We start from the raw sequence: 20,653 nt of genomic DNA on the forward strand, positions 1-20,653 counted from the left end.
TAAATAGTCGTGCTTTTTCCCTGATTAGGCCACAGGCTCATAAAAAAGGGTATTAAAGAGGTGGTTTACACCATACACTAGCACTGCACAGTTACACTGCTGCAACGTGAAAATATAATTTATAATTTTGAAATTTCAACACCTGGCATGACACTTTCATAATAATGCCATTTGAAAACTAACATCATGATATATTTGTGTGTGTACAAATACATACATTATATTTCCTTTTAACTTAAATTATGTCAATCTAGAAAACAGAACTATGATAACAGTGTCACAAGTAACCTACTTAAAATGTCTCTTTTAAGAATCTGGTATGAATTAAAGTTTTTGAAAATTAGTGAATACACTGAGATTTGAACAACTTGCACAGTTATAGAACTTGACTTTAAAACCATAAAACAAATCTGACACCAGTTTCGAACTTAATTGGGATATAAATTCAAAGGAAGAATAATTTAAAAAAACCTTTTTAGCTTATAGCATCTTTACGATTAAACATATGGGAAATAACATCTCAATAAACACATATTTTCCATAACTTGCTATCTACCTGTGCCGTAAAAGTTATTAAACACGTCTGTTTTGTTTTCAGTTTTCCTAGGAGGTTTATAAAGCTTTCCCCCCCCCCCGCCTCAAGTCAGTGGGCTTATGTCTGCATGCAAGGACTCATTCAGCTAGCCTGTTTAGCAGGATTTGTAATGTATTACAATAGTATAGGAAGTGCAGGACAAAAATATTGCAGTGCTATATGAACTAGTAAATAAGGGACATACCAGGTACAGTACATTTTTTAAAAATCCACTGAGTTTTACCCCCCTCTTGTAGAGTAGAAACCCAGAAACAAGCTGATATTTCCTTTGTCTGGAACTCAAGACCACATGATTCTAGTCAAGAATTCTGGTTGGCTAACATCTGAAAAGCTGGCAAGGAGCCAAAGACTGCTGGCTACAGCCTGAACATTCGGTATATATTTTTTCATTCTCCCTGTTGCTTTTAAACCCTGACACTATCTATTCAGCAGTTACAGATGTATAAAAACCAAAGCTAAATTGTTAAACTAACTGGGGCATCTGTTTATTTTTGGCAACACACTATCTATAACAATACTGTCAGATTTTCCTTGTGTTTCTGCACGATTTCTTCGTCCTAGACTTATTTATTGCCTGGTGGTGTCCCTTCACTGCAGGGGCCTATATAACACATACGGACACACATAGGCTTTGGGAGGAAACAGGCCGTACTCTGGTTACCATGACAACAGGTCATTATCGAACTGGGTATTGTTTAGTGTTTCAAATTCATTTTTGAAAGAGACAATTTATGGCTTGAATAGAAGAGGCCAAGCACATTTTATGCTTAGAACAGAAATGAAGCAGCGATGTAAATATCAGAAAATTTAAAATGCATGAACGTTTTTTTCTATATTCCAGTAAAAGAACTGTCTGTGACATGCCCTGACTTGTATGTAATGCTGCAAAATAAGCCCTTTGTCTGTTTGCTGCGTACATTAATAGGATTTTTATTCTTATAATTTAGACATTTTCTCTTTCTCCCCGATAATTACGTTGATTATGGAAAAAGACTTCACAAGATCACAGGCAAGAATGGTTCAGTCTTTCCAAAAGAAGTCCAAGCTTCACCACATCATGACCAAGGAGCTAAATAAAGTAATCAAAGCAATGTACTAATTATTATTATTATTAGCACAAAATGTAAAACAGAGATATTACTTTAATCAACTATCTCTTTCTTATCATGGGCCAGACTAAATGAACGACTCAAATACAGTAATTCAGCAGTTTCTACGCTTTTAGTCATTGTGGGTTCCTTCGATGCTTACCGTGGAGTCTCAAGGGCAATATGAAAAGCTTAAAGAGATGTTTCAATTAAGTTCTCTTCATTTCAAGCTGCAAAAAGCAGCAGATCGAAGTGTTATGATCTATTGTTTATCTATCAATGAGGCAACTGAACTAAAATCAGTCCTCTCCAAACTTCCAGGCCCTCAAAATTCAAACAGGAATAACTAGTGACAAATATAAGCACAGGTAGAAACTGAGCTGCCTGAATTTTATGGGCTAGATTTCCAGGGCACAGGACGTAATTTGGACACCCCAGAAGGAGTCAATCTTTGCATCTAATTACTTATGATATAACATTTGGCAGATGACCTGGTGATCACTTCATTTCTGATTAACATTGGAGCTCCATACCTGAATGAAAAATTAAGTAATATTCTTGACTTGGAAACAATGAAGAAACAAATCACTTTACTTTGAACAGATTGTGATACCGATAATCCTTTCTAGAGAAGATGTAACTAGGTCTTCAATTTTGGCCTTTGAGGTAAGATAGTCAATGCTCCATTATCACAAGACCAGGTGTGCTGCCCACTTATTGTTCCCTCATTTTAATTGCATGTCAAAGTACCTCACAAAGCAAATTTTACTTATCTGTTCATTTGGGCTTGAGGTAAAATGCTTTATGAAATGCATGTTTATTTGCAGATGCATCAACTGTTGCTGCCAGGTCAGGGCGCAGAAAGACAATGAATGAAAAATGTAGTAGGGCCATGTATTTATAGTGTCCAGTACATTTTAAACCTTGCTTGTTTGAACAGTTAGCCAACCATATCAATCACACAAATGAGACACCTTTAAATGAAAGTCTGCTTTGAAGCTTGTGAAAACATTCTGTTATTGTAATCCATAATGTGGATGAAACCTCACAGTGAATAATTAATTTATTCAAATCTCAAACATCGGAAGTAAATGGCCAGGCGATAGCAGGCCCAGAAACACTCAAACTGTCTCATTTATGTACAATTTGGGTGCATTCAGGACTTGCAGGATACTTTATAGGTTTGCTGTCTTGTGCAAGGTTTATCCTGTGAAAATTGGAATAGCGAATTATTGGACTGCAGATAACAGAGGTTCTACTATGTACTGTATTTTGATAAGTAATTTGTCTTGTTTTGAAAATTTTCAGACAGTCGAATTGAAAAACAATAGCCTCACTTTTAACTCAAACTCGGTATCTTGTGGTGGGGGGCGGGGGGGTGGGGTGGGGGGAGGGTGGTTTGGTGGCGTGGGCTTGGGCTAAGGTAACTGTGAAAAACCCCTGACATCAGCAATGTGAGGCCCAAGCAATTTTAACTCCCAGGCCTTATCTGCACACCCCAGGTCAGTTACCCACCTGAAATGGGTGGGAAGCAGCAGCTGTCGTGCAGGCAGGAGTGGAATGTCAGACAAGCAGGAGGCTGGAATCAAAGAGACAGTGTTGGTCCAAAGATAAGCTGTGGAGGGAAGGGTCTCCCATTCAGGTAGGAAGGATAGCCTGGGCAGACGAGGCCTAAACTTTCCTTGTAAACTTTAACTTTAAGGAAAGTTTAAAAGAAGTTTGAAAAGTTATCTGTTTAGGCCTCTTCTGGCTCCAGCCAATCTTCCCGCTAGCTTCACCTGACAGGAAAGGCACAACAGCTTTGCCGCTCTGGCCACCAGTTAAAACAGGAGACTTTAAATATAAAGCAGAACTCTGACAGCTTCAGGCAGATGTCTTACCCACCTGCTCAGAAGAGCAGGTTGAACAGAAGATAGCAGTCACAAAGCTGGACGTCGGTGGGTAAGATTGCCGGCCAACTTTAACTGCCTGCTCGTTCAGTTGCTATTAGACCGTAGAGTTAAAATCATTCCTAATAGGTGGCAAAAATCTTCACAATCATTTCAACACCAACTCTGTGGATGCTTTTAATTGGATGGCACCAATCAAACAAGGTAGTCTTTCTAGTTCTTCAAGTTGCCAAGTAGGGATAAGCCCTTTACAGAAGCACTCAAAAAATGTTGCTAGTTTTATTAAAAATAAGTGCAAGAATTACTTGAATAGGTATCTATTCAGGAACAGCTGTGAGTCTGTTTCAACCAGCTAGCTGGGTAAGTTCTCAAAGAAAAGGTTGATTAGCGAAAACATAAGGGAGAGGGAAGAGCTTGTTGCTAAAGCTATCGGATAGAGGGACTGGCTGAGTATGGATTATAAATTTGGACCTATGCAGCTATGTGTACGCTATGGTGGTGTTATGAGTTATGGTAAGTATGTCTTCATGCATGCTAGAGTTATCTTCAGCAGTATTCAGTGGTTTGTCTACAAACGAGAGATATGGGGATGTTTGTTTTTAACTGACCCAAACAAACAGTAGGAATAGGCTGCAACAGGTACATAAAGAAAGAAAAAGAACTTGCATTTATATAGGACCTTTCATGACCGCAGGACGTCCCAAACTGCTTCACAGCCAATGGAGTATTATTCATGCTTCCAATAATAACTTTCATTTTTATCATGCCTTTAGTAAAATAAAATATCCCAAAGGGCTTCATGAAAGTAAGAATCAGATTCTGAGCCATGACAGGAGAAAGGTTAGGTGAGGTGACTGAAGATGTCGTCCAAGAGGTTGGTTTTGAGAAGTCTGTTGAAGGAAATCATAGAAGTGACAAGGTGGAGAGGTTTCAGAAGAGCAAAAGATATTCAGCAAACTGAAAAAGGGTTGAAAAAAGCAAAAGAATGCTGGAAATTTTAAATTTAAAAAAAGTGCTGGAAATAGACAGCAGGTTATGAAAATCTGAAAATGATAAAGATGGGTTAATATTTTGGGGTAGAGGTTCTTTGTCAGAATTCAAAAAGAAAAGCAAATTTAATAGCCAGTGAACCAAAAAAATTAGAATATATGAGTCAACTTTTACACAAAATTTAGCTATTGCATTTTATTTCAAAAATACTGTTGCGCACAAGCAAACTACAGGGGACACAACATTTCCAATGGAAACGACAAAAACAATTGCAAACTATAGGCAAATGTCATATGATCAAACAGTTTGTAAATCTCAGAGAATGTCAGAGTTGGCAGCCTTTTTTTGAAGCATTGTTTATTGTCCAGCGCTGCCTGATTATTTGGTGATCTATGAAATAAAACAATAAATCCCAAAACATTCTTTCTCTGTGTAAACTGTATATCTTTGATTTATATCCCAATTGGCATGGGTATTTCAAAGCAATGTGGATGCCGCCTTCAGCAATAACCATAACAATAAAGATAAGTGCCACTAAGACAGTTATTTTTAAAAAACCCGTTGGTGCAACCTGACAATTTCCCTATAATTAAATTGTGCGTTTGTACTATATAGCCTCATGGTAGTGCAAATGGGCCAGATTACTAGCAGATGTGGTGGTGGCATTATTTTGGAAAGTGTCCAGGCTCCTACTTCATTTCCAGAGGCTCTGACATGCTGGCTACTAGTGATCCAGATCAAAACTGAGTTCCACAGCTGACATCATACTCCAGAAATGTAGATGTAACACATATGCAAATATAAGTCTACAATAAAAGCAGCAACACAACGTAGAAGTACTTTTAATGATACAACAGAAGGAAAGCAGCATTAACAGCAGCACAGACTGAGAAGAGCAGAGGGTGTGGGCTGGAATGTGCTGCTACATGAGCTCGTAGAGGTTGGGCAGTGAGGCCATGCAGAGATTTGTAGACAAGGAACAGTATTTTGAGGTCAACACATTGGGAGATGGGAAGCCATGGAGGATGGAGGTCAGCAAGGCTAAGGGTAACAGGTGATCAGGACATGCTGTGGTTTGGGTTGCGAGTACAGGGGCTCTTGATAAATTGGAGTTTGTGTAGGGAACTTTTCAGAAGGACAGCGGCAACAGCTATGCAGAAATTGAGGCTAGTGGTGACAACGGTCTAAACAGTACTTTGACAATTTACAACTACTGGGCTTGTGCCTTTAAGCTGGAGGCAGAGGAGGAGTAATGAAAAAAAGATTTCCTATTTGCTTTACAAGGGAGAAGCTAATTAGAGCATTCTGTCATTCCTGGTTTACCAGGAACTCTATTCTACACTTGAACATGTGCTATGATATGCCAGTGTTAGGAATGTGCCAGGTTAAAAGGTTAAACAATTGCTAGTGCTGTGCATTGCCATGAGGTGTCTAGGTCAGGCAGTTAGGGCAGAAACTGTCTCAGGATAATTAGCATGACAGACGGACAGTCAAATGACATGGTTAAGTATTTTTTTTAATGACTGTAACCTGAAAGTCATTAGATTTAAATATACACTGAGACATTATATCCAGAGCCCATTCCTAAACCCTTTGAAAAGTATAGCAGTATGCATCAAAATCAAATCAATATACTGACCGCACTGAGTACTACCAAGACACAAACCATGTGAATACTTAGTAATCTGAGCAGTTAACATATTAAGGGCATTCTCTGACCCAAGAAGTTGTTAATCAGGCCAGAAATCAGCTTCAGTTCCTTCGTCTCTTGGTGTTTCCTTCCAAATTGATACTAAACCTCTGCCTTATAAACAGCCCTTTCCTATCCTGAGTGGTGTGAAACAGGGCTGTGTTCTCGCACCCACACTTTTTGGGATTTTCTTCTCCCTGCTGCTTTCACATGCGTTCAAATCCTCTGAAGAAGGAATTTTCCTCCACACAAGATCAGGGGGCAGGTTGTTCAACCTTGCCCGTCTAAGAGCGAAGTCCAAAGTACGGAAAGTCCTCATCAGAGAACTCCTCTTTGCTGACGATGCTGCTTTAACATCTCACACTGAAGAGTGCCTGCAGAGTCTCATCGACAGGTTTGCGTCTGCCTGCAATGAATTTGGCCTAACCATCAGCCTCAAGAAAACGAACACCATGGGGCAGGACGTCAGAAATGCTCCATCCATCAATATTGGCGACCACACTCTGGAAGTGGTTCAAGAGTTCACCTACCTAGGCTCAACTATCACCAGTAACCTGTCTCTAGATGCAGAAATCAACAAGCGCATGGGTAAGGCTTCCACTGCTATGTCCAGACTGGCCAAAAGAGTGTGGGAAAATGGCGCACTGACACGGAACACAAAAGTCCGAGTGTATCAGGCCTGTGTCCTCAGTACCTTGCTCTACGGCAGCGAGGCCTGGACAACGTATGCCAGCCAAGAGCGACGTCTCAATTCATTCCATCTTCGCTGCCTTCGGAGAATACTTGGCATCAGGTGGCAGGACTATATCTCCAACACAGAAGTCCTTGAAGCGGCCAACACCCCCAGCTTATACACACTACTGAGTCAGCGGCGCTTGAGATGGCTTGGCCATGTGAGCCGCATGGAAGATGGCAGGATCCCCAAAGACACATTGTACAGCGAGCTCGCCACTGGTATCAAGACCCACCGGCCGTCCATGTCTCCGCTATAAAGACGTCTGCAAACGCGACATGAAATCGTGTGACATTGATCACAAGTCGTGGGAGTCAGTTGCCAGCATTCGCCAGAGCTGGCGGGCAACCATAAAGACAGGGCTAAATTGTGGCGAGTCGAAGAGACTTAGTAGTTGGCAGGAAAAAAGACAGAGGCGCAAGGGGAGAGCCAACTGTGCAACAGCCCCGACAAACAAATTTCTCTGCAGCACCTGTGGAAGAGCCTGTCACTCCAGAATTGGCCTTTATAGCCACTCCAGGCGCTGCTTCACAAACCACTGACCACCTCCAGGCGCGTATCCATTGTCTCTCGAGATAAGGAGGCCCAAAGAATTGAAGCAGAATTTCTTTCAGGAAAAGCTATAAAGATATTACTAAGTGGAAAGGGTCTAGGATCTGTATGACTCACGCAGCAAAGGTAGGGGGCAATGGGCCATAATTTGGAACAAACCTTGATCTCTCAGGTTCCCACCCTTCTTAAAATCCCCAGCCAATTGCACTTTGGGGAAGAATGCTGCAGGCAATTCTGCTATCTCACATTACAGCAGTTTGTTATTTTAAGGGATATTCCTGGGTGTTTTTGGTAAGTCAGCCTGAAGCACCCAGGATATCAAGCAGGACCTTCATCTACGGAAAGCAGGCACAAGTTCCATTCCACACTCAACAAAAGCCTTTGCATCAGTAATTGATTACCATTAAACAGTGATCCCTGAATTATCAGAGAGGACTTTGGTTTGATCTGGGCCTCAGGCCCAGAATGCCCTTCTGAAATTGGCTGCCTCTGTGGATCGACACCAGTTGTGATGCGAAAAGAATGGACAGTCCATTGAAGTTTTTAAATACCCCATTTGCTGGGATTGGGGAGCGTTTAGTGGTGGTTAAAGTAGTGGGGCAGAAGCTCTGTCCCTCAACATATCTACAGGGGCAATGTTGCTCTGGCATTTCTGCCCTAAGAACTTAAAATACTTCCAATACAGTCCAAGGAGTGCACTTTCTAAGCAGAAGTTGGAAAACTGTGAACCAATAACAAAGGGCATTGAAAAGGTATTGTTTTCAGACAAATATTGTTCGCTGCAACTTCTTTCATTGTTTGCGCATGAGGCATAGCAACATAAATTACATCGGACTCTTTTTTCATGCAGTTTGTATCAGTCCAATAAATGTAATAACAAATGACGTTAACATTCATTGACATTGAAATAGAAAAATAGGAGCAGGAGTAGGCCAATCAGCCCTTCGAGCCTGCTCCGCCATTCAATATGATCATGGCTGATTATTCAAACTCCGTTCCCTGTTCCCGCTTTCTCCCCGTATCCCTCAATCCCTTTAGCCCTAAGAACTATATTTAACTCTTTCTTGAATATATTTAATGATTTGGCCTCAACTGCTTTCTGTGGTAGAGAATTCCACAGGTTCACTGGGTGAAGAAATCTCTCCTCAGCTCAGTCCTAAATGGCTTACCCCTTATCCTTAGACTGTGACCCCTGGTCCTGGGCTCCCCCACCATCGGGAACATCCTTCCTGCATCTAGTCTGTCCAGTAATGTCAGAATTTTGTAGGTTTCTATGAGATCCCCTCTCATTCTTCTGAACTCTAGTGAATACAAGCCTAATCGACCCAATCTCTCTCCATACGTCAGTCCTGCCATCCCAGGAATAAATCTGGTAAACCTTCGCTGCACTCCCACCATAGCAAGAACATCCTTCCTCAGATAAGGAGACCAAAACTGCACAAATACTCCAGATGTGGTCTCACCAAGGCCTGTATAATTGCAGCAAGACATCCTTGCTCCTGTACTCGAATCCTCTCGCTATGAAGGCCAACATACCATTTGCCTTCTTAACTGCCTGCTGCACCTGCATGCTTACTTTCAGCGATTGGTGCACAAGGACACCCCGGTCTCGCTGCACCTCCCCCTTTCCCAATTTATCGCCGTTCAGATAATAATCTGCCTTCCTGTTTTTGCCACCAAAGTGGATAGCCTCACATTTATCCACATTATACTGCATCTGCCATGTATTTGCCCACTCACTCAACCTGTCCAAATCAAACTGGAGCTTCTCTGCATCCTCCTCACAACTCACACTCCCACCCAGCTTTGTGTTGTCTGCAAACTTGGATATATTACATTTAATTCCCTCAACTAATATATATTGTGAATAGCTGGGGTCCTAGCACTGATCCCTGCGGTACCCCACTAGTCACTACCTGCCACTCGGAAAAAGACCCATTTATTCCTACTCTTTGTTTCCTGTATGCCAATCTGTTCTCTATCCATGTCAGTACCTCACCACCAACCCCACGTGCTTTAATTTTGCATACTAATCTCTTATGTGGGATCTTATCGAAAGCCTTCTTGAAGTCCAAATACACCACATCCACTGGTTCTCCCTTATCTATTCTACTAGTTACATCCTCAAAAAATTCCAGTAGATTTGTCAAGCATGATTTCCCTTTCGTAAATCCATGTTGACTTTGTCTGATCCTGTCATTGTTTTCCACATGCTCTGCTATTACATCTTTTATAATGGACTCTAGCATTTTCCCCACTACTGATGTCAGGCTAACCGGTCTATAATTCCCAATTTTCTCTCTACCTCCTTTTTAAAATAATGGGGTTATATTAGCTACCCTCCAATCCGTTGGAACTGTTCCAGAGTCTATAGAATTTTGAAAAATGACCAGCAATGCATCTACTATTTCTAGGTCCACTTCCTTAAGTACTCTGGGATGTAGATTATCAGGCCCTGGGAATACCAGGAGAACTGAATGCTCTTCTTCATAAAAAGTGCTATGGGATCTTTCATGATCATCTGAGTTTGTAGTCTTGCTTTATTTCTCAATGAAAGGGAGCAACTCTTGACAATGTAGTACTCCCTCAGTACTGAATAGAAGTGTCTGTCTATGTGCATGAGTCCTGGAGTGAAGTTTGAATTCACAATCTTCTGATTCTGAGGCAAGAGTAACACCAACTGAGCCAAGCTGTCACTAATGGCATAACACTACATAACTTTCCAGTTATGGCTGTGCATTGAGAGTGCTTGGAGTGCTCTGTCAATGACTGAATATTGTTTGTCTTAGCAAGTCTCTGTTCTGTTTCACAATGTTAAATGTATCACTCAACTTAGTGGATGCTATTGGATAGAAAATATTTGCATATAATTGAAGTCAAACAGTATTATCCAGCAAGAGACCTGTTCAATTCTAGAGGGTTTGAGCCAATATTCCTACATCTGCCACACCAATATGGGAGCATTGGGATAGGGTAGCAATGTTCCATTAAGAACCAGGGACACAAGAAGAACACAAGAAATAGGAGCAGGAGTAGACCATACGGCCCATCGAGCACGCTTTGCCATTCAATATGATCATGGCTGATCTTCGGCTTCAACTCCACTTTCCTGCCTGCTCCCCATATCCCTTGATTCCCTGAGAGACCAAAAATCTATCTATCCCAGCCTTAAATGTATTCAATGATGGAGCATCCACAACCCTCTGGGGTAGAGAATTCCAAAGATTCACAACCCTTTGAGTGAAGTAATTTCTGTTCATCTCAGTCCCAAATGATTAGCCCTTATTCAGAGACTGTGCCCCCGTGTTTTAGATTCCCTGACCAGCGGAAACAGTGTCTCAGTGTCTACCCTATCCTGCCCCTTCAGAATCTTGTATGTTTTAATGATATCACCTCTCATTCTTCTAAACGCCACAGAATACAGGCCCAATTTACTTAGCCTCTCATCATAGGTCAGCCCCCTCATCCCAGGGATCAATTTAGTGAACCTTCGATGCACTGCCTCCAATGCAAGTATCTCCTTTTGGGGACACCAAAACTGCACACAGTACAGCTGGATAGCATACAGGCTATTCTTGTGTGCCATCCAGCAATCAATTCAAGAGCCACAGCAGGTCACCAGCCCTTTTGGCTTGAGATATTTACAGAAAGGGAGGTAGAATAAGAAATAAAAAGGAGGGCAGTACAATCAAAGGAAAACTCGTCCAGGTTGTTTGTGAGTGCCTCCAAATAGTCAGCTTAAGAGAAACATTAGCCGACGTTGCAAAATGTAAAGAGTGTACAAGGGAGAACAGGAGAAGATACAAAAGATGTTTAAAGAAAGCATTGGAAGGCTATGAGAGACCAAAAATCTGTCTATCCCAGCCTTAAATGTCTTCAATAATGGAGCATTCATAACCCTCTGGGGTTCATCAGTAAAGAGATGCAATAAAAATAACCTTTAAATGACTGCACACTATTAGAAATATACACTGTTAGTAATAAGGAGTCTCATTTGAAGAGGTATGCAAACATTTGCTTACAAGGCTAAAAGTTTTGAAATGGAGATTGTATGTGATAATATTTGTGTGTGTTTGTGCTTGGAAGTCTATGTGAACAAATGTATATGAATTTTCACCACCTGGACATCTGTCTCAGGCCTCTGTCAATATTACTCAGAAATCAGCCATAACTGGTTGTGTGAGATTGACCTTTCTTCGCTGTGAAAAAGCACTTTATTTGCAATCACACTATGGCAACACAGCTGAGATTGAAATTCTGTGTGCAGGAAGAGTAGAATAAATTGCCAAGTTTTGCCCACTAGGGGCTGAATTTAGTTAGCCCGTTGTGGGTCCTGCCGGCAGACCTGCAAGTTGGCATTGTTCCCGCTAGTCATGTGGGCGGCTGGCCCACTGCAATCATGCGGCGGGTGGCCACTTTACATAATGGAGATGTGGGATCCAGTCAATCATGTGGTGGGGGGGGGGCGGAGGGGGGGAATGTGAGACACCAAATACAACGTGAATGACTCTGGAGCAGCTGTTGGCGCCATATTTAGTGCCCTCCCAGCCCTGCTTGCATTGCTGCCTTGCACTCTTTTGCTGCTAGCTCATTACAACTGGTGTTGCAATGACTCTGAACCCGTCCACCCTCCCCAGGGATGGACCGCACAGGATGGCAGAGGCAAGACGCCAGGTGGCCTCACAGTTTAGCAATGCCTTCCTCCAGATACTCCTCCAAGTTGCATGGGAAAGGTGGGAGGTCCTCTTCCTTAGCGATGGTAAGAAGAGGGCCTCCCGCCTGACCAAGCAAGCCTGGATGGAGATAGCTGAGGAGGTTAGAAGCTGTGAGGTCACCCAAACCCGCACCCACAACCCCCCCTCCCGGAAATGCGTACAGTGCCGCAAGAGGGTCAACAACCTCCTGCATTCTGCCAAGGTGACTGCTCCATAAAATCTCCTCCTTAGGGATTGCAAGTGGCTATGCAGGATGAAGTGGGACAAGAGGAGGGAGGCATTACAACTGCGCAGGCAGAGGTTGTTAGGCATCACCTCATCCTGACAGATGCATGGCTGCATCTCGGCCACAGACCACCTTCTTTCATAGATTACCCCCATTACTGACTATCTCCCTCTTTCCACTTGCAGGTCAAGAAAGCCCAGAACAGGAGGGAGACATCCCGGACTGGCAGAGGCATCCCAGATCTTCGGCCTCTCTCCACAGCAGAGGAGGAGGCACTAGAATTCGTGGGGACCGAAGGCGGCCGCTCCATATCCAATGAAGAGATTGAAATCTCCGCACAAGAGAGTGAGGATGATCTTCTATCAACATACAGTTCACTTCTGAAGACCCACACCACACATGGTTGGCATGACGAGATCTGCACAGCCTAGCCCACACATATTTGTGCTCTCTCATGTAGGTCACCATTCGCAGGAGGCTCGAGCAGAAGAGGGACAGTTCCTCTGAGGAGCAACTGCAGTCAGTGGAAGCACTATCCCATAACTCTCCTGCACCTTCCACCAGCGCAGATACCATCACCTCGGTGGGTTTCTGCTTGGCTGTAGATTCAGGGTCACAAGCTGGTGAGAGCACTGCACACCCTCCTGAGCAGCTGGCTGAGGCTGAGACAGCCAAGGCCGCTGACAGTCGAAGGACTGTGAGTGGCTAGGCCCATGCTGAGGCCCCAGCTAATGACGAGCCTCTGCTGTCGACAGCAAAGGGATGCTGGAGTTTTCAGAGAGAGGTAAGGCAACATCTCGTAGAGATGCCAGAGGCCATGCACAGCCATGTGCGGACGATGGAGGAATCCATCTGTTCTATGAGTGTTGCCATGTCTCAGGCTTGTGACTCATGGCTTTCTCCATCGAGAGTTTGGCGACTCTCTTGGAGAGCCAGATCCCACAAATGCATGCAGACCTGTGCATCATCGCCTTGGCCATGAGCTGAACGCAGCAGTGACAAGGCAAGAAAAGGACAAGGCACCTGGAGTCTTCTCCAGCTCCTTGTCCTTCTCAGGTTAGCAGGGAGGTTCAAGTGAGCCTTGAAAGCTAGGAGGAGAGGCTGATCTCCACATGTGGTGGCTCCCCTCAAGGCACTCCAAGTGTGAACACCGGCTCTTCAGCCCCTCTGCCAGTGACCCTAGCTCCTTCAGCCGTGACGCCTGAGGAGAGTCCTGCGCCAGGAAAACCTCAGGCAGCCGTGGTCTTCCAGGTCTCAGGCAGCCAGAGGACGGCCGCTGACATCATCACAGGCCAAGGGGCAGCCTGATCAGCTGCTAGCGCTATAGTGGCACCTCGTAGAAGCACCTGTAAACATAAAAATAAAACCACCTAGAAACACTTGCGATTTCATGGGTGTTTGAAATTTGACATCTCCTGTATCAAATAAAGTTATTTTGTTCTAGCAATTAACCTTCATTGTGTAAAAGTGATTATTCTATCATGCATTGATTGTGAGCTGCTGACTTCACCCTTCCCCCTTAGTGGATGCCAATGTAGGCACAGCCCTCATTTGAGTAGAGTCTCTCATGGGCACTAGTGTGTGTTTCAGCTGGGCACTAGGCACGGAAAACAAATAGAAAAGAGGCGACAGACTGCATGCACTGAGGTGAGTCTTTATTGTTTTTACTCTGAATGGCCATCATGGTGACTGGAAGCAGGTAAGTATGAGATTGTCTCTTGCCTCCTTGGCCCATCGCTCAATCTGCCTGCAGGGGCTTCAACATCCAGTGCTGCCTGCTCATCACCCTCCTCCACATCCTCGTCGCTCAGGCATCTCATCGTCATGCAAGGTCTCCCCCTTCTGCGGTGTTAGATCGTGCAGAGCACAGCAGACCATAATGATACGCGAGACCCTTGCCAGAGCTCTACCAGATAGATCTAGGCAATGAAATCTCATGCCCAATAGCCTGCTTAATAGTCGCTTGGGTGGAGCTGTGGCAAGTTTTGTAACTTTCCTCCGCTGCATTGTAAGGGTTCCTCACAGGCATGAATAGCCATATCTTCAATGGGTAGCCCTTGTCCCCAAGAATCCATCCCTGAGGCGAGGGGAGGGCCTGAAAAGCTGTGGCACCTGGGACTGTCCAAGTATGTTGGCATCGTGGCTGCTTCCCAGGAAGTGGGCACACAGCTGCAGGATCGCTTTCGGTGGTCGGAGATCAGTTGCAGGTTGATGAAATGGAAGCCCTTCCTGTTGATGAAAGTGACTGGCTGGTCCGTTGAAGCCTTGATGGCCACATGTGTGCAATCTATAACAAATTGCACTGGGGGAATCCAGTGATGGCCCCGAATCTGATGGCCCTCTCGGCCTGACTGTCAGGGTCGGTTCAGCAGCGCACATAGTCACTAGCTCTCTTGAACAAGGCATTGGTCACCTTCTTATGCAGCGGTGTGCTATTGCCTGGTAGACACGAAACATGTTCCCAGTGGATCTTGGAATGATCCAGATGCATCAAAGTTAAGTGTCATAGTGATCTTCAGGGCCACCCGCACACGGTGACCCCAAATCCCATAGGTCGCAACTCGTCCTGCAGCAGGGTGCATAGTCGGTGACGGGCTCCCCGGAGAGCCGTAGTCTTCACTGACAAAGATGCTCGGACATTTGAAGGTAGCTAATTCGAATCTGGTACACTCTCTGGCGCAGCTGGGCCCTTCCTGCTGCTGCTCTCGTCATGGAGCTTCACGGGTAGACGCAACCCCCTCTTGGACCTCCCTCTGTCGGAGGTGCTGCATCACGCCATGGGGTCCAAAAAGACAGGGTGTATGAGACCCATGCCAGGTGTCCAATGGGCCTCCAGAGCACTGTCAGTACAGCCAACCAAACCCAAGCACCACCCCTCCCACCTTGCAGACCACCCGAGACCCTGCTCAGCAGGCACACCCACACAAGACCCCGACCCCCCTTGCAGAGCACCTGAGACCCCAACCACCCCCACTTGCAGAACACCCAAGGCTCCAACCCCCACTGTAGGACAAATAGCACTGTATGGGCTGGATTTTACCAAGCCCACGATGTTGGGCTCTGTGGCGGGAGGGGGTGCAAAAGATTGTTCTGGCAGAGACCCGCCACGGAGGCTGGCACTTGGAGGGCCTGGCCTGATCCTCCCGGTGGCAGTGAGGCTCTGTGGCAGCCCCCATGCCGCTGGGTGATGGGAACTGAATTAAAATATTTAAATGAATGGGAAGAATAAATTTAAATAAACATATCTTTAATCTTCCGGGCCAGCTGCGATTCTCAGTATGGCGGCCATCACTCCGTGCCTTCAATTCCCCTTCTGGGGAAAGCCAGCATGACACTGGTGGGGAGGGGGGAGGAGGTGAGATTCTCAGTGTGGGGGGGCGGAATCAAATAAACATAATGGGTTGTAGAGGATGGTGGGAGTGGTGAACTTTAAACTTTGTACAGTCTGGAGCTGGGGGAAAGTCAGATTTAAAAGATATGTGTTTTTGGTGGGTGGGTGAAGGGCAAATAGTTAATGTAATTATTATTGGGGGGTGGGAAAGGGGCATTAGAAATTTATCTGAGAACTTTTGGGGTGGTGTAGCTCTAAAAACTGAAATCTCTCGGCAGGGCTGGCTGCCTTTTAAAAATGGCACCTGCGCACAGGCAGTTGGCGCCATTGCCGGGGACGGAAAGCCTCCACATGATTGTTGGGGGGGGGGAGGGGGGGTGCCCGACTATTTAAATGAGCCGCCATATAGGAGATCACAGCAGCTCTTTGGCTTGCGGCATGCAAGTGCGGGTTGCCACTTTCTGAGCTCGCCACTTAAAATCCAGCCCTATGTCCACAATGGCCTCCGCTCCACTTTCTCCTCCTATGCAGTGCTGATCATGGCTGCCTACCTGACAGTGGATGGCACTGAGGCCAACTTTTAATGGTTGAGAATCTGAAGTCCCGTGAGGGCCGCCCATCATCCACTTAAATCCCAAGTGCCCCCATTGATTCGCGATGAATTATATGATAATGTATTAAAAGTAAGTGCTGCACAATTTAAATTACTTTCTTGTCGCCTTGGGGCAGCAATGTCGCCTTGATGCTTTTCCCGATGCTGACTAAATCTGGAACCAATGTCACCATGCCGGATTTCCGGGCAGACGCTTCCAACCTAATGCTCTGAGCCCCACCCACGCCAGCATTCCCACTCCAAACTGCCACATTAAATTCGGCCCGAGGAGTGTAAGTTGAGGACATGCTCTCATAATTTTACGTTAATTAAAATTATTGTGGTGGAATACTCGATATGCTCTCCCAGCAAGCAAACCGAGACACCTGGAGTGTACATTTGTACAATTTACTCTTTACATGCACAAACCCATGTTTCATGATTCCATGGTACAGCACCAAGCCATCCACCCCTCACAATTTGGAAACAATTGCCTCCTTTACTGGCTAGTAAAACAAAAATACTTATACTATTTCAACATTTAGCAGGAATTCCCAGTTAAAAGCTGTTTACAGAAGTCAAACAGAAAGCTTATCATTAACTGGTTGACAATCTGCTCCCAGCAGGCGGGTTACTCGTAACTATTTTGATGAAGTTGGATGCCTCAGATTTTTTATCTCTACTCCAGCTTTAATACCAGATGTCTGGCCAGGCAGCTAAATGGAGGCCAGCACTGCCTGTAGGCCGGAGCAGCAGGAATGCTTTTCCGGGACCCATCAAGCAAACCTGTTAACACTCCCAGTGATAGGTCCACCACCTCCACCCCTCCCCCACCCCCATGATCCGATGTCCTCCTGATGTCCTCACTGGCCCTCAATCTCTTCCCGTCACACCCCATGTTCTCAACAACCCCGCCACGATCTTCCCTCCCCCACAATCTCTTTGGCCTCCATGACCTTCTCCCCCTGGCCTCCGATCTCTCTGGGCCCTCCCCATCGAGGTCACCCGCGACCCCCAATCTTTCTGAAATCCCATTGATGACGCCCCCCCCCCCCCCGCCACACCTAATCCCTGATCTCTGAGGGCCCCCCATCGATATCCCCTCCCCGACCTGATTTCTTTGGGCCCCCCCCCCCCCCATTGATATCCCCTTCCTGACCCCATATCTCTCTGGGCCCCCAATTATGTCCCTTTCCCAATCCCCAATCTCTCTGCCATCACACCACCCCCCCTCCGCCCCTGTCCATATCCCCTCCCCAACCCTCGATTTCTCCGGGCTCCCCACCGAGGTTACCCCCTCTGATTCTTAAGGACACCCCCGCCCCATCAATGCCCCCCACAAAGCCCCAATATTTCCCTTCCGATGGCCTACCAGTCTGACAGCTATACAGCCTCTCAATCTGGCTGGCTGCAAACAGGAAACGAATTTCAAAAATGGTAATCAGATCCTGTAGTTAAATTCAGCAGGAGCTGAGGGAAATCCATCTTTCTGATTTTCCAGACCTGTAAAAGTGCCTCCCTGGTCCCTCCTTCCCCATCTCCCTTTTAATATCGAGACCTGTCAATCTGCAGTGTTGCTGAAGCTTTCTTAAAGTTGAACTATCTTCATGGATAAAGTCGAGGGGAGGGAACAGTCAATGCATTATCATCACTTACATCAGAATATCTTGAAGACCCATTTTAATATAAATGAAGTCAACTGGCCGATCTCCAACCTCCCTTTCCTCTCCAAAATCCTTGACCATGTTGCTGCCTCCCAAATCTGTGTGCATTTTCCCTGAAACTCCCCAATCAGGTTCCTGCCTCGTCACAGCACTGAAATGGCTCTTAGCAAAGACACAAATGACATTGTCTGTGACTGTGCCCATGGTTCATTATCTCTCTTAATCCTTTCTGACCTGTTCGCAGCCTTTGATACATTTGACCACATCATCCTTCTCTAAAGCATCTCCTATGGTGTCCAGCTGAGTGGGACTGCCCTCACCTGTGATCCACTCTTAACCTATTCAAAATTGCCATGTAATCTCCTGTAGTAGCTTCTCTTTCTGGCCCCACACGTTTACCATTTGAGTTCCTCGATTATCTCTCCTTGGTCCCCTTGTATTTCACTCCTACATGCTACCCCTCAGCGACATCATCCAAAAATATGATAAGTTCCACACATACCTTGATGGCACTTAAACCTCTCTCGACCCTTCCAATGTCAGTTTGACAACCAATCTTAGATCAGCTGAAATTTCCTTCAATTAAACATTGATAATACCAAAGCCACTGTCTTTGGACCCCGCCACAAACTCTAGCAATCAATTTCTTGCCACTCGCTGGACACTATCTCAGATTGAACCATACTGTTCTCAACCCCAAAGTCCTATTCGTCTCTAAACTGAACTTCTGACCCTATATCCCTCTCTCAACCTCCCTTTGCCTTTTTTGCTGTCATAATTCTTGTCTGATATCCATTCTTGAAAAAATTGTCTCCATCCCCTTCTGAAACTATCTTCTGAGGCTGAATCAGATTATTCACAACCTTGACATTCTAGTCAACTGCTTGAAAAGGAGCTTCTAACAACTTTCATCATAAAGATTGCCTACTTCCGCCCCTATCTCAGCCTATCTGCCACTGAAACCCTGATGTATGCCTTTTTCATCTCCATTGCTCTAATGCTCCCCTGGATGGTGTTCTACACTTGGCTCTCTGTAAACTCCAAATGATCCAAAACTCTGCTGCCCAAATTCAATCTCTTACCATGACCTCTTCGTCTATTAATCCTGTCCTCTTTGACCTGTACTGGTTCTTCATCCCCCAACATATCAAATTTGTGTATATAATTCCTCCATGGCCTCTCTCCCTCCCCTCATTCATCAGTTCCTCTGACTCCAACCTCTTGTACAGCTCCCCTCTACCCCACCATTGGAAACCTTGCCTTCAACCACCTACACCGCACATACTGCATTTCTCTCTTTAAAACCGTCAGCCTCTCCATCACTTTCTCCTCTTTTGAGATCATCCTCAAAACCCACCTCTTTGACGAGACATTTGGTCACTCATCTTAATATCTCCTTTGGCTTATTGTCTATTTTGTTTTTATGTCTCTGCGATGTGCCCTGAAACATTTTACTATTCTGAAGCCACTATACATATGCAAGTTCTTGTTATTGAGGGGAAAGGAAAGAAAGAGACAACAACATAATGCTAACAACCAACTCCTGCTGGTACAAAATAGACAGAAGAAAAATATGGATAAAATGTAAGAGAGGAAGGAGATAGGAGCAGAAGTAAGCGAGACAAATATATGAATGCCATGTTTATGTTGCCACAAAGGGTGCAGTCGTGCTCTATTTCCACACCAATGTAAGCATAAAGCACATTTTCACTATCACTATATAAGCAGGATGGATGAGGAGCACCTGTTTGCTGGCCTCCTGTTGTCACTGTGATTTTTAATGATGGAAAACAGCTGCTGAAAAAGTCAGTACTTTTCAAACATATAAACCAGAATACTGACACAGCCAGAGTTCATTTAAACTTTAAAAAAATTACTTTTTAGAGGGGCTTTGCACCAGCTCATCACTACCAATGTGAAGCCACCTTTTCCAGATAATTTCTGATAGGTGATTGACCGCAGTACCTATTCCTCTACTGATCAGGAAACACAACTTAGCAGCTGATGGTAAAATGAGTGATCTCATTAGCAGAACAGTAAACTCAGACTTATGCATACACAAGCTGCCTCCTGAACCTCACATGATGCTTGCAGTGTGGCATGGTTAACTATAAGCTATACATATATGTTTTGATATGAGGTGACACATCAGGTATGGAGCTGAATTGTGACTGAAACTTTCATATCTAATATTGGCCCAATGCCGTGGGGCAGGAATTTCCTATCACCTTTACTAAGGACACAAGCAAACTAATGAAAATGTTGAGGGGAAGGGAAATAAAGCTGCCAAAAAAATATGCAAATGTATTTTTAAAATTAACATTTTTGCAATGTACTTTTCTGCTGCTGTTTGCTGTTCGGAATGCAGGAACAAATAATAACTGAGAATCAGAGCAGCCACCAGGGGACCCTGTGACCAAGGTTTTGTTCAAAACTGGAAAACATATGTTAACAATCAGGCCTCAATCCATCCCCTGCTATTGTGAAATTGAGGCCCGGATTTCTAAAATGTAAGAAAATGGTTAAAAAAAATGTCAAGTCACAGCTGATTTTATGGGACAACATACTAGACAGTTTTTGAGAGACAT

At 44.7% G+C, this 20,653-nt stretch overlaps 1 protein-coding gene across 7 annotated transcripts in view; it reads right to left on the reverse strand.

Annotated features, from left to right (window-relative positions):
- dnmt3ab (DNA (cytosine-5-)-methyltransferase 3 alpha b) overlaps positions 1-20,653 on the reverse strand; it is a 718,146-nt gene that overhangs the window by 290,589 nt on the left and 406,904 nt on the right. The window lies entirely within an intron of this gene.

Source organism: Heterodontus francisci, chromosome 3 (assembly GCF_036365525.1).
Source record: "Heterodontus francisci isolate sHetFra1 chromosome 3, sHetFra1.hap1, whole genome shotgun sequence".
Lineage (NCBI taxonomy): Eukaryota > Metazoa > Chordata > Chondrichthyes > Heterodontiformes > Heterodontidae > Heterodontus > Heterodontus francisci.